At 34.0% G+C, this 14161-nt stretch overlaps 1 long non-coding RNA gene across 1 annotated transcript; it reads left to right on the top strand.

The window, feature by feature from the left end:
• Positions 1-1064: 1064 nt before the first annotated feature.
• Positions 1065-12073, top strand: LOC123659104. The gene is made up of 3 exons (XR_006743977.1): positions 1065-1215; positions 1641-1642; positions 12061-12073. It is a non-coding gene; the product is annotated as an uncharacterized LOC123659104 (long non-coding RNA).
• Positions 12074-14161: the final 2088 nt, after the last annotated feature.

The raw sequence follows: 14161 nt of genomic DNA, 5'->3' as shown, positions 1-14161 counted from the left end.
ATATGTATATTTATGGAAAAAAATATAGCTATACCAGTCGGCTGTTACTTATAACACAAGCTTACTTTAGGAACAGATGATCGTGTGTGTATGTTGTAAATATTTATTTATTTATTTATTACTACTACTACTGACTACGCGATCTAATATCTTCTTCTTTTCTCCATTGACCCTGCCTTGGTCTTCAATATTCCGAGCACAGTTCTTGCGACGGTAGTGTCGCGTTAGTGTATGGACACTTTTAAGCTATGCACCAAATTGGTTGTCGCTGTGGCATCTATTACTCGGGCGACGAACCTGTCAATCGCATTGTCACCGTCATGTTAGTCGCGGTCGTAACGTCTTTTATGTGTAATCGGTTATACGTAGTTTCGTGGATACGCGTAGCTAGTTTCAAACTGCTTATTTTTCGTAACTAGTTATTTTTGTATACAGCATCAGTACGGGACGGCGACGTTATATTACTTTTGTTTGTATTATGGTTATGAAATAGTTATATGTTATAAATTGTAACACATACGAATGCCGTTACGTACGTTAATATTGATACTGACTGGACTGACTGGCTACTAGACTGGCTGCAAAACATGTTATTTAAATTACTTTTTTGATTTTTGTATAGACATAATAATCGATGCAGGTGTATTTAGAAGTTCATTTGATTTTATGTACAGTTTTTAATTATTTTTCGAAATACATACATATAATTAAAAATACAACAAAAAACCCACACTTTTTAGTATATACTTCAACACGAGACAATAACATTAATCGTTAATAATTAATCACTCGTCAACTGTCTTAATACTAAATAGTAAATTCGAAAATATTTAAAAAGAAACACGACCTAAATTAAAATGTCTTTAAAAAAACTGTGCGTATTAAAATAAACTTAAGCTCATAGTCAATTGCGTACAAAATCCCATGAGCATATTCGAAATCAAAGGTGCATCTATAGTACTTATAGCCATCTCTTTTTATCTTACGCGTAAGCATATCTGCGTATTGTAATGATTAATATTAGTAACCTGTTACGTTATTAGGTAAAACGCTTATGCGCCGGTCGTTGTGTCAAGTTTTTGATAAAACTGCGTACGCAAAAAAACTGCGTACGTAAAATAATCGTTACATTCGTATCGGCGAAACTACGTACATGGTTATTAGCTTCGTATCTAGTTTCTGAAACCGATTACGTTAAATAACGCTCAACGCTACGTCACGTACAGATGTTCGTGTACCTGGGTTATTGCCACTATTGCATGAGGCACGCTGTCAGGTATTTGCAGTTTTTCGGATTTGCTCTGGATAATGATGTCCTTGTCTTAGGTCTGCCCCTGTGCTTCATGGATAGTAATGACGTGAGATCCTTTACCGGTTCCGTATCCTTGCTCCAACAAGGTTTTCTTTTCCTCTTGCGTTTAGACCAAGTACAGGGTTCTTCGTTTAGTCATTGTTATTATTCCAGCCTATTGCAGTTCACTGCTGGACATAGCCCTCCACAAGTTCGCGCCAAAAATGCGGGAACTCATGTGTGTTGCCCAGAGTTACCACGCTGGGCAGGCGAGTTGGTGACATCAGGGCTGGCTTTGTCGCACCGAAGACGCTGCTGCCCGTCTTCGGCCTTTGTGTTTCAAAGCCAGCGGTTAGATGGTTATCCCGCCATCAGTCGCCTTCTTAAGTTCCAAGGTGGTAGTAAAACTTTGTTATCCCTTAGTCGCCTCTTATGACACCCACGGGAAGAGAGGGGGTGGCTATATTCTTTGGTGCCGTAGTCACACAGCACGCCAGCGCTAACTTGTTTAGGCCTATGTCCAGCGGTGGACTGCGATAGGCTGATGTGTGTGTGTGTGTGTGTGTGTGTTGTGTGTGTTTGTGTTGTGTGTGTGTGTGTGTGTGTGCGTGTGTGTATGTGTGTGTGTGTGTGTGTGTGACTAGTTTGTTTATTTGTTTAATCATATTAATATTTCAAGTTATTAATATCGTTCTTGATTCATTTCAAAGCATGATCGTTAAGGTAAATTAAGCGTGTAAAAATTACTTTTTGCCTCATAAGAATAGAGAACAAACTAACTTTGACTGTCATCTTCACTCTACATGCACATACTGATAAGCGATACTACTAGGGAAATCGCAAGATTGTAGTTTAAAATGAATACTAAAGACTTATGTTAGAAAGAATACACTGTGACAAATGTCTTAGACTGTAGCCAGCCTTAATAAGGTCAATACAACACCTTCACGCTTTGTCGTATTGCTTCACGTAAATAGTAAAAGTTTGTTAACGATTTTCTCTTAATCGTACGATATACCGCCCTCGAGAGCACGCGAAATGTAATTGTTTACGCAACTTTTGATTGCCTTCTTGCGTAGTTTGTTGACTTTTTCCTGGGGTTCAAAATAGAATTATATTGAAACTTTTTACATTAACGCCCGAAGGCTTAAGGTTTTTGAAGTGTTGTTTGGCTTAATAAATTTATATTGCTTTAATTTATAAAATTTGTTTTTAAAATAAATAAATTCATATTGCGAATACAAATTTCTTGAATAATAAAATAAATAACTGACATCTTCGTCTTATCTGTTTTGTTTATTCTTAGTACCTGGGTGACCGAGCTTAGCTCGGTGCTTTTAGTAAATTTTGTTTTTTGGAAATCATTTTTAAATAGAAATTACATATCGATGAAATATGAATAAAAGTTCCTGATTTTACCGACATGATAATAAAAAATATGAACTTGTTATTTAAAAACAAATCATGAATGCAATTAGAAAAAAAAGGAAAATAAATCAATCTGGAGATTTGGGGATTTGAACCGTGGTCTTCTCCGTCGATCCCGACCGGCCGATTTCCCACCTGAGCTATTACAACTTTATTAACAATTGCGAAATTTACCTTCGTAATCTAACGATATTGTAGCCACTTTTTCATTGCCTAAAAACAGGGATAAAACGACATTTTCTAAAAATGAATCCTAGATATATTAACTTCTCGCCCCCGAAATCCCCTGCATACTAAATTTCATGAAAATCGTTGGAGCCGTTTCCGAGATTCAGATTATATATAAGAATTGCTCTTTTAATAGTATTAGATTATATTCTATGACGCATATGAAGTATGATACATATCTGTGTTATAGTTTTATTCAAGTAACGCAAAATTAATTTCTAATAATAAGAGACTCGTATAGTATCATGTGTATTACACGATGAAATATTCATTTATATATATTTCTTCCTTTTAGCTCGAGGCTGCGTAACAATCTGGCAAAATGCAAGATTCAATTTCGTCTTGATAGCTAATTTATTTCCCCTTCATGATGTGCTCACTGAAATGCATAATTTCTTAATATTTGACGCTCTCGATTTAAATTTACCATCATTTCTAGAGGTTTCGTTTCCGATTATACATTTGATCCTTATAATTACTAAAATTCTTTTAATATTTCTTTCCACACCTCTTTTATTTTTACTAATCTAAACTAAACCTTACCTTTTTGTAGGTAATCGATATTAACAAAACGATATTTAAAAAAATACCGAAACAAAGGCGCGGGTAAAACTATCAAATGATTGCAGAATAGTAAAACAAGTTTTGTAATGTTACATTCAATGACTTTATCCAACAAGTAAAATGTTCAGCAAATGGTCTAAGATCCGAACTTAAATCGATCTTCACCGAGCTGATGATGGAATAAAACATACTTTACAATAAATTTAGTATAATGAGATATTAGTAGATGAGATAATGTATTAAAATCGGGTTGACTAAAAAATCCTGCACTGACTATTTTTAATTCTTAAAATATAATTATTTTTATAAATTATAACATTAATAATTGAAAATTGCAACATCAAGATAATAAGAAATTTTTAATCTGACTTGATACTATGAAACGTATAGAATGTGCAGCCGTTGGGTTGCCTATTACTTACCTGGACGAGCTTCTGGGTTGCCAGATATGTAGAAGATAACTGGCATCGACATACCTGTTCATAACTATAGGCAACCCAATGGCTGCAGATTGGGTGCGTTCGACTAAAGAGCCACAATTTCATCGACTGCAACCTCTGAAATTGCCACTAATGTAAAAACGCTGTGGGCGTTGTAGGCGAATTTTATAAGTGGAACACATATTTGAGCGCTGTCAGGTGTCAACTGTGTGCTCGCAATATGGCAGCATGGTGAAAACATGAAGCTGTAGGGATTGTGAGTAAATATTTCGCATGGATTGGACTAAAACTTAATTCAACATGGATTCCCGGGTATTTATTGTTGCTATTTTGCCGAACCGAGTGAGAGATAACATTCATAATTTGACTTTGACGGTTGTGTTTTCTCGCCACGTTTTGACGAAAGTCAACTCTTACCCACCTATATTTTTCGGGCGAAGTAAGCGCGGTTTGGTCGCGAACAGTGACGTCATCTATGGCGTCGAGTGCTCACTCGCGACAACCACGGGCCTTGGCCAGATGAAACGATGGAAAGGGCGTTGCGGTCGTTGCGGTCGCGTAGTGGAACGCACCCAATTTATACGTGTCATACTATCAAGTCAGATTAAAATTTTGTTATTATCTTGATGTAGTTGAATTGTCAAATAATTTTTTTTTCAATATAATTAAAATTATTCAGTCCAGAATTTTTTTAGGCAACCCATTTTTAGTATATAATCTAATATACTAAATTTATTTATAAAGTATGTTTCATTCTATTATCAGCTCGGTGAAAATCGACTTAGGTTCAAATCTTCTACTAAAATAGTATTGCCAACTTATAATCGATAGATATATAATTTAAAATGTTCAAAGTTTTGACAACCATAATTCAATTACACGTAATAATGTATCGATAAGCGCAACTTTGTGCAACTGCCTGAAATGAAATGAACATTGTATTATAAGCAAATAAGTTTTCCCTAAAAAGCTACACGTAATGTTGTTAGCAAAACTTCTCCTATAAAAGTTTAGAAGTTTACTCCAGAAATAGAGAGCCTCCATATTAATAAAGATATCAGTTCAGGAAACGATTGATGTTATCGTAAGGCTAAGGCTCGAGGCTGTAAGTATCACTTAACTGATATTATAATGATGGAGGACGCGCAACAGAAAAGAACAGACATGATAAATGTCCCCTCGGGATATTCCTCGGCTTGGATGATCACCAAAAAACTTATTCAACTACATTTGTAGTTTTACGGTTCTTAACTTCTTATAATTGAGACATTTTTTGTGTTTTTCTCTTTGGTAGCTTTGATTATTTTTGCTAAATATTCAGAAGTTTCGATATCTTTGTATTTTAATGTATTTTATGATAGCTTTCATATCTTTTCGCACAAATTATTATTACTTATCGTTTTATCTTATAAAGTTTAAAACTTTTTGTTTATATTAACGTGTCAGTCTTGATTTAAACAATAACCCTTCAACGTTATTCGTTTTCGTATTTTTCTTCAAAGAAATTCTATCATGTTTTATTTTGTTTATCTCTAAAAAAATACTTTAAATGTTCTGAGTTTATGAAGACTTATTCAATGCAAACAAACAAACAATCAAGTCTTTCCTCATTATAGCATTAGTAAAGATGATTTACGTGCAAAATATTGGTTTAAAAAACATTTGTAATTTTTCAAATAATATTTCAAGATACGTCATACATTTATGGCAATACGAGTAAATTATTTTTATTATTTTTTATAGGAGGTATATAAGTCTTGCTTGATACAAAGATAAAACTTATACATCTTTTACTCAAACAATTGTTGTATCCAAGTTTATAAACTAAAATAATGCAAAAAAACAATTTTTGCTATTTTTTCCTGTACAGACTAAGTAACAGGTTCTGACTTCGATTGGTTTTTTAAACGTTATGTGAAAAATGTTGTTGAGAGATTGGGATTTTAATGAAAACCAAATTCTTTTTGCTCCTTGATATCTTAGCATTGATAGTTGCATAGAAATTTAAAGGAAGACTTCAAAAACTGAAATAAAGTGTGAAGGCAGCTTTTGAAAACAGAAATTCAAGCTATGAATGTGAGTAGTAGTGTGTATGAAATCACAAATTAAAAATTCAAAGTAACTAAAGGGTAATTTTGTCCTTTGACCTGAAATTGCGTGTGTTGTATATAATTGTGTATTGCTTACCTTGACTTCATAATCAAATTAACTTGAACAGAGAACATCTTAGCGATTGAATCGGTAGAAAATTATATTGTTAGAATGGCAGACCAATATAGAAACTAACAAACAGATACACATACAAATTAACAAACTGGTACTGGTATTACTGGTACTTCAGAAGATTCGACCGTGACACAATAACTGCTTTGACTAACGCAGTTGCTACGCGAAGCTAGGCGACGCTACGCGCGAATAAAAAAAAAACCCATAAACTATCTTAAGCCTTTAAAGAATTAGTAACCGTGATTTATAGCTGTAAATAAAATTTTAATTTCATTCCATTATAACCTTAGCACTTTATTTTTTTTTACTTGGCATCGAAAACAAACTTTTGAAAGAAAATATTTTTTGGGGCTCGCTTTCATTAAGAGCTTTATGCAACCCCTTCTGATTGTAATTAAACCATCGAAGATTGAATCGTTTTTGCGCGTTTGAAAGGGTTGCGCTGGCTACTTCTTATAACTTTCTTTTTCACAATTTAATACTAGCTTGGCCAAAAGTAAATTTTAGTAGTCATAACATACAGAAAAGTCAATATTATCAAGGCCATTTACAGTTAGAATTTCAGTTGTAATGATGTACCGTCGGCCAAGACAGTGCTGTACCCCCTAAGGTTGAATGCCGCTTGCAGGTTCATAGGTGATAAAGATTAGTTTCGCTTGCAGATCGATCTGTCAACTTCTATTGCCGTCTTTATTTGATTATTGACGGCGATATTATTTATACCTAATAGAGTTTTAAATGTGATGTATAATAATGACGTAACAATACTTATCAATTAGGTTTACGACATTATTATATGTCTCTTTCAGTAATATTTTTCAATAACGAACCTTGTTGTAATTTTCGATACCAGGAAACTAAATCAAAACGGGTAAACCACTTTCTTGGCCGACCGTACACAACGTTAATATTCGAGTATATAATATGTAAGTATGTTTTGTTTTATAAGATAGTTAAATGAATTTACGAAGAAAAACTGAGATACGAGCATTAAAAACTGTTAAAACTATAAGAAAGATACAGATAAAATAAAAACAGTTACAGGTACGTGTATATTAGGTTAAACTTTGTTGGTTGGAAACTTTTCGCTTGAACTTATGAAAGGTATCTCATTATGTTCGTGACACATCGTAGTATGAGAACTATTTATATTTCTATTCATGATATGGATGTATGACCAAATGTAGGTTATATTTGGTACGATAAAAATCATGTAATATATTCTACAAACAGTTTGTGTTTAAAAACTTTTAGAACAATAAAAGTAGTAGAGATGAGGAAAGTAAAATGTAGAAAAAATTATTTAAAATCAGTGATTCGGGAGCGATGTATTTAATTTAGAAAATGACGTGATTGATAATGCTTTTCATTAAAATATACAAAAGAGGATACAGAGTCATTGTGTACGCACCAATTAGTATGCGAGGTCGATGCTTGAATTGCATGAAAGTATTTTTAAGATGATAGGGTAAATATATTTAAAAAAAAATAGGTACCGCATGGCATATGGTACCATGTGGCCGATGCTATTTCCGCAGTCTACGTATTGGTACAATGTGATTTGAGCCTGCGCGATACCATATGTGTCGCTTATTAACTTTTGCATGAATAGGATGTAGCGCACGGGTTTGGGGCGTTATGTAAAGGAATGCGCGCGTAATTAACATACATTGCTTTACAAACCCATGCGCACTTGAAGGAAGAGTGCTTTGAAATGAATGCTAATTACAGAGACTTAGCCGTAGGAAACCGCTTCAAGATCTTGCTCATGAACATGGAAAATAAAAAAAAGCGGACGAGTTATTAGTATTCTTAATTTTAGTTACTTAAGTGTTTTTCGTATTTTTTAATATAAATTAAAATAAAAAAAGTATACACTGTAGGTTAAACATACCTTTACACCCCTGTTGTCATGGCTGTCAATTGTAATACTACAGTGCGTGAACATACACCAAAATGTTTGATAAACCTAAATAATCCTTCGTCTCATCCTCATAAGCTCTACTTACCAAGCTTTAAAATAAGCACATATTATTTAAACGATGTAGTGTTACCCAATAAACGGCTAGAGAATAAATTTTTCACTAAAGTCCACTAAACAATATTGTTTGCTAGGTACGCTAGAGTATGCGGTGCGTTAAACAAAGTACGTACATATTTATGTAAATTTGTTATATTAAATTTACATAAGAACCTGCTCGGTATATTATAAGCGAGTACCCATTCAAAGTGCGCCAGGTACTTTATATACAGTTTTCCTAACGCTTAGAGAATAAACTAAAATAGTATGAAATTTACGGAAACTGTACAATTTGGATATATCTGCTATTATTGTAACATTATAATACCGGAACGCGCGAATTCGTGCTATATAGCACAATATTATTCATAGATTTGAGGTGAAATTATAATGATTCTTCAGTGGTGAAGTTTATAACGTATGCTTTGATATATGCTTTTGGTATAGGCTTATGCAGATCATAAACAGGAAAAAAAGAAAATATAATATTTGTACTTTTATGGATGCCACAATATCACTCTAGGATTCTCAAGATTGGAGCAATAAAAAATAATATCAATCAATTCAACAGTATCAAAATATGTAAATCTGATTTTATCTGAAAATGTCACGGATAGAATCTTGACATGTAAACATATTTATCAACATTTAGCAATCTAGAATAAACAAGTAGTCACATAGTACCTTACAAGAATTTAATATAACCAAAAGACCAGCTGAAAATGATAAAAGGTTTACTTAACGTAAGGCATTTTTATCGAGGGTTGGATCTTTATTTTATGGGTCTGTTTTCAAACTAAACAGTTTATTACGGTAGACAGAAACTTAACCGTGAATGGATTTTTATTATTTTTAGAAAAAAAAGCGCAATATTGAAATGAAATTTTATCCATCCCTAACTGACGCCAATGTAATTTTATTTTATGCGAAGGACCAAATGTTCCGAATAAAGTTAATATATGTTGAGTTTCAATAGATTCTGAAAAAGTATTTTATGGCCAGCTTTTTTATTAATGTCACCGTAAATCAAATATCACTCTATTGGACCATGCTATACATAAGTTATGTATACCGCTTCGTAAGCATAAATGGTATTATTTCAAATAAAAGTTGTAATTCAAATAAATGTTACAATTATCAAATATTCGAACATGAGTTGATATGAAAAGAGTCGTTCGTTTATTTTTCTTACATGGGATGTGATCATGATATTTAGTGTATCGAAATAACTATTGCTTGTTGTAATTAAGGTTGTCATTGTCTAGCAACAAATAGACGCTACTGGTTCTGGGTAATAATAATATGTGTCAATTCTTATTATAATGTCAATTATGACTCGATCACGGTCTATCTTCAATTCTAAACTCGTTATAGTAAAATAATGTCAGCTAAGAAACAATGAGGCATAAGTCGCAGTAACTGCTATGTTCCAGTAAAATCTCATTTCTGCTGAGATCGGTATGACACTGCGACTGAATGTGTCTGACACGAACGTAAACTCAAGAATTGCAATGTACTAGAATTACTTTCCGTTAATATATATTACCTTCCTTAGAAAGAAAATTCATAACATTGAGTATAAAAAACGGCACCGACCGAACCAGTGATAAATGTTTCATCGGCTCTTGGAAAAATATACGCACCTTGGTCGTATTTGATGTTATTAGTAGTACTATGTACTCGTATATATGACGTTACCACGTATGTATGACGTTGCTGATGTGAACTTTTAACTTTTTAAATCACCCAGTAATTTATTAGAGTATATTGCGAAACTATATAAGTTTAACTTCGAATAGCAGCTCCAGGTTGGGTACGCCCTTCGTTGGACGTACCACACTTGATATCAGCAAGATTCTAATCAGTGATCAGATGGGTTTGACTCAAGATGCTCAAGAAATGCATAGTACGATAAATAATCAGTCTGTGAAATCTTTTCTTCTAGAGACCTTTAATAAGCACTCGTAACTAGTCATGAAATTCTCATTTAGTTTGAGTGTGTATCTCATGTGACAATTTCCATTACGCCAGCCCAAAAAAACCCTTTTTTAAAACTGTCAGTTATTAAGGTCTACCTGAATCAATTTCATATGCTTTTACCATTTAAAAATTTTTTTATTCAATTTTGTTACATTAAAAATTCACATTACGATGTTTAGGGTTTTACCAAAAATGTCAATCTGTCTGACAATCGTAATTGTTATAATTCTATTTTCCGACTAGGTCATATGATCAATTAGATAATATTCAATTTAGCCTTGTTTACTAAGAAATGGTAAATTCATTGAACTAACTCAAACGAACTATATTCAAACGAATCAATATATGTTATTCTGCATGACTGGTTTGTAGGAATGCATCATCTTGGCCTTTGAGCAAGGACGGCAGAATATAGGCTTGCGACTGATCAACTGTTATTTAGTATTTAATTCAAACAGTACCGAATACAATAAGTTGTAATTTTAAGTTTAGTTGACTTGTGAAACTTTGCATTGCTAGACTTAAGCCTCTTTTGTCATAAAAATGACTTGACTAAGACTGCTTGAACGTTTGATTAGAAGACTAACGAATAATCACTTGATTCTTCCTTATATATATATATATATATATTTTTTTTTTTTTTCAAACTGCTAGTTCGATTTCAATGCAGCATTTTCAATGTACACCTGATAGCGATCGTTATTCATAGTAGGGAATATATCCGCCAACGCGTATTGGATCAGCGTGGTGGATTAAGCTCTGATCTTTCTCCTGTCGCGCGTAAAAAAAATAAGGTTAAGAAACAAGGAGAAAATAGTATTTTTTTCGCGACGAACTAAACTAGAGAGAGGAAAAAAAATTAATAGTCGCTAATTTAAAATTGGATTTGGAGGTCAAAATTAAATAAGATAGTAATTAGAAAGTAATTTAACCGAAAAAAACTAGGGTTTACACAGATTTGAATGAACCAACAAGTTTAACTTACATCTGAGAATTAAACGTACGTTTCTTAAACAATACAATATTATTTTAAAACAAAATTAAGTTTCGTAATATTTCTTGCACATGGGTGGAGCTTAACTAAGGTCACTTATCGTCAACTGGATTCCGTGAACACGTGATTCCGCCGTAGCATCACCGAATGATCTCACTCCGGCTCTCGAGTTTCGTTGACCACACAATTCCACAGCACCGTCCACCCCTGCGATGACAACCGGAGGCAGGAGAATTATCACGTCGAGGTTAAAAATATTATCTTCATGCCAGAGGGTAGGTTTCTGATAATGCGGATCCGTACTCTGGTAATAGTACAAATTACACCGTAAATCTGTATTGTTGGGGTCGCAGCGGGTAACACACAAATTGTATTGCCACGTGGTATTAACAGGCACCAACAGCACTGCCCGTGACCACTACGCCAAGGACCCTGGAAGGTCACACCAGAAGGTGAGCCCTTCTGTAGTCAACCCCCAACGTCTCTGAGTTGACACGGAAATGGCCCACAAAAGACAAGCACATCCTAACTTTTTACATAATTAAAATTAATCAAACTCACACAATGAACACACATAATCACAATTCAATAATAGCAAGTTAGAAATTAAAATTAAAAATGAGCAAGTTAATAATACAACAAGTCACCCAACAAAATCGCACCTTGAACTTGGCCGAGGCTGAAGACAAAGGAAAAGGAAGGAGCTACATACCACCAGCGCTTAAATACTGTTGAGCCTACCCTACTCAGCGGACCCCTACCTATGGTTGCTTACGCACAATCCTACGTCACAAGAAACACGCGAGAATACGCGAGGACACGCGCTAATAGCGACAACGCCTAGCAAAATTATAATAGCAATTACATCGATAAACGAAATATAAGTTAGAAAATGACGAAGTTACACTCCTACATGGGGAAAGAGGCCTATGCCCATCAGTGGGATATTACAGGCTGAAATGTATATTTTTTAGGTAAGACAGTGAAATATTGATAAACTGCATTATTTCATGAAAATTTTCCTATATAATGAAAATTCCCTATACTTATACCTTTGTTTAGTTTTATGTTTGATTACCATTATACGAATATACATAGGTATTCATTTGTACTATTTTATTTTTTGCGTTACCCACACATTAGGAAATTCTTAACATTTTTTAATATCATCAGGTATAAATCAAATTTTTATAGTTACAAGTTTACAAAATATATAATATGTCAATATCATAATTCATATTATAAATTTATTTAATACACGTATCTTATTTGTTTTTATAACTAAAGCAGAATCAATTTCTCTGCGCAGTTGTTTACGTAATAACAATCCTCTTCGTAAATTCACTAGAGACGCTAATTAAGCTGATCAGAACAGCTTTAGATTTGCTACTAACACTAGAATTTAGCTGCCTCACCTGCGTTAAGCGTTGATTATCGAATTGTTTAATTGGTAGACATGACACAGTATGTTTATTTTGTAGCCTATATTATACTTAAACAAGGAGATGCCCTTATTGTTTATAAAAATATATGTTAAATAGCGATCGAGCAATTGAAATTTTCGTATTTGTATTTCATCACCTCACACCATCACTTCAGCCTATTGCAGTCCACAGCTGGATATACGCCTCCACAAATTCGCGCCAAAAATGACGCGAACTCATGCGTTTTGCCCATAGTCATCACGCTGGGCATCGGGTTGGTGAACGCAAGGCTAACTTTGTCGCACAGAAGTCGCTGCTGCCCGTCTTCAGCTTGTGTTTTTCAAAGTTGGCTTTTTAAGTTCCAAGGTGGTAGTTGAACAGATGTTATCCTTTAGTCGCCTCTTACGACACCCACGGGAAGAGAGGGGGTGGCTATATTCTTTACTGCCGTAGCCACGTATATCGTATAAATTATGACATGTATAAAGTTGAATGGATCCAGGAAACCTTAAAAACTACAAACCTTTTTAAGGTGGCCAACAAGTGTATAATTTGCTTGATGGTAAACTGATACCGTAGCTTATGGATGCCTGCAACACCACGAGCATAACAAGTGCGTTGCCGACCCTATGCCAGTCCACGCCCAGTCGGATTCAGTGGGGCTGCTTCAAGTTTTTAGTAAGATATTTCCTGTAGTGTTTATATTACAGGAATAAATGAAGAGGTTATAATGAATATTTAACAGTAAATTAATTAAATAGGTTTCATTTTTAATCGACTTCAAAAAGAGGTGGAGGTTACTCAATTCGACCGTATATATATATATACGGTCCGTATATATATATATACCGTATATGTATATATACGGTCGAATTTTAAAACATTTATAAAAAAAGAAAAAAAAAAAAAATATATATTTTTTTCTTTTTTCATAAATGTTCGGGGATAACTCCGTCGTTTATGAACCGATTTTGATGATTATTTTTTTGTAGGAAAGGAGATATCCCTAGTTTGGTACTATGATAAGGAAACCAGGGTCTGATGATGGGATCTCAGAGAAATCGAGGGCAACTCTCGAAAATCTGCACAACTTTTTACTGGGTGTACCGATTTTGATGATTTTTAATTTAATCGAAAGCCTATAAAGCCTAAATATGTGGTCACATTTAAATTTCGTCGAGATCTGATTACAACTTTTGGAGTAATCTTTGATAATGCGTTGTATTACTTGTCGATGTAATTGAAGTCTTTTTTTTCGTTTGCCTGCAAACACAATTATAGAATTAAACGGTCTTAACGTCGGCCAAATAAATATTTGGAACTAATGTTACAAAAATTGCTTTCCGACATAGCGTAAAAAAATAATGTAATCCATTTTAAGATTTTGAAATTTATAACGAGCAACCTCAGCACGAAAGTACAACATTTTAAGCGGCGGATTGTTTGTGATGTTGAGCACGTCTCGAGCCCCTACACTTGCGAGTTTGTTCATTAGACGTCGAATAATTCGCCAACTTGCACTAAGTTAATTATATCGCGAGCCGGGAATTAGCGTCCGTGTCCGAA

Source organism: Melitaea cinxia, chromosome 13 (genome assembly GCF_905220565.1).
Source record: "Melitaea cinxia chromosome 13, ilMelCinx1.1, whole genome shotgun sequence".
Lineage (NCBI taxonomy): Eukaryota > Metazoa > Arthropoda > Insecta > Lepidoptera > Nymphalidae > Melitaea > Melitaea cinxia.
This window is presented reverse-complemented; position numbering and strand designations above follow the sequence as displayed.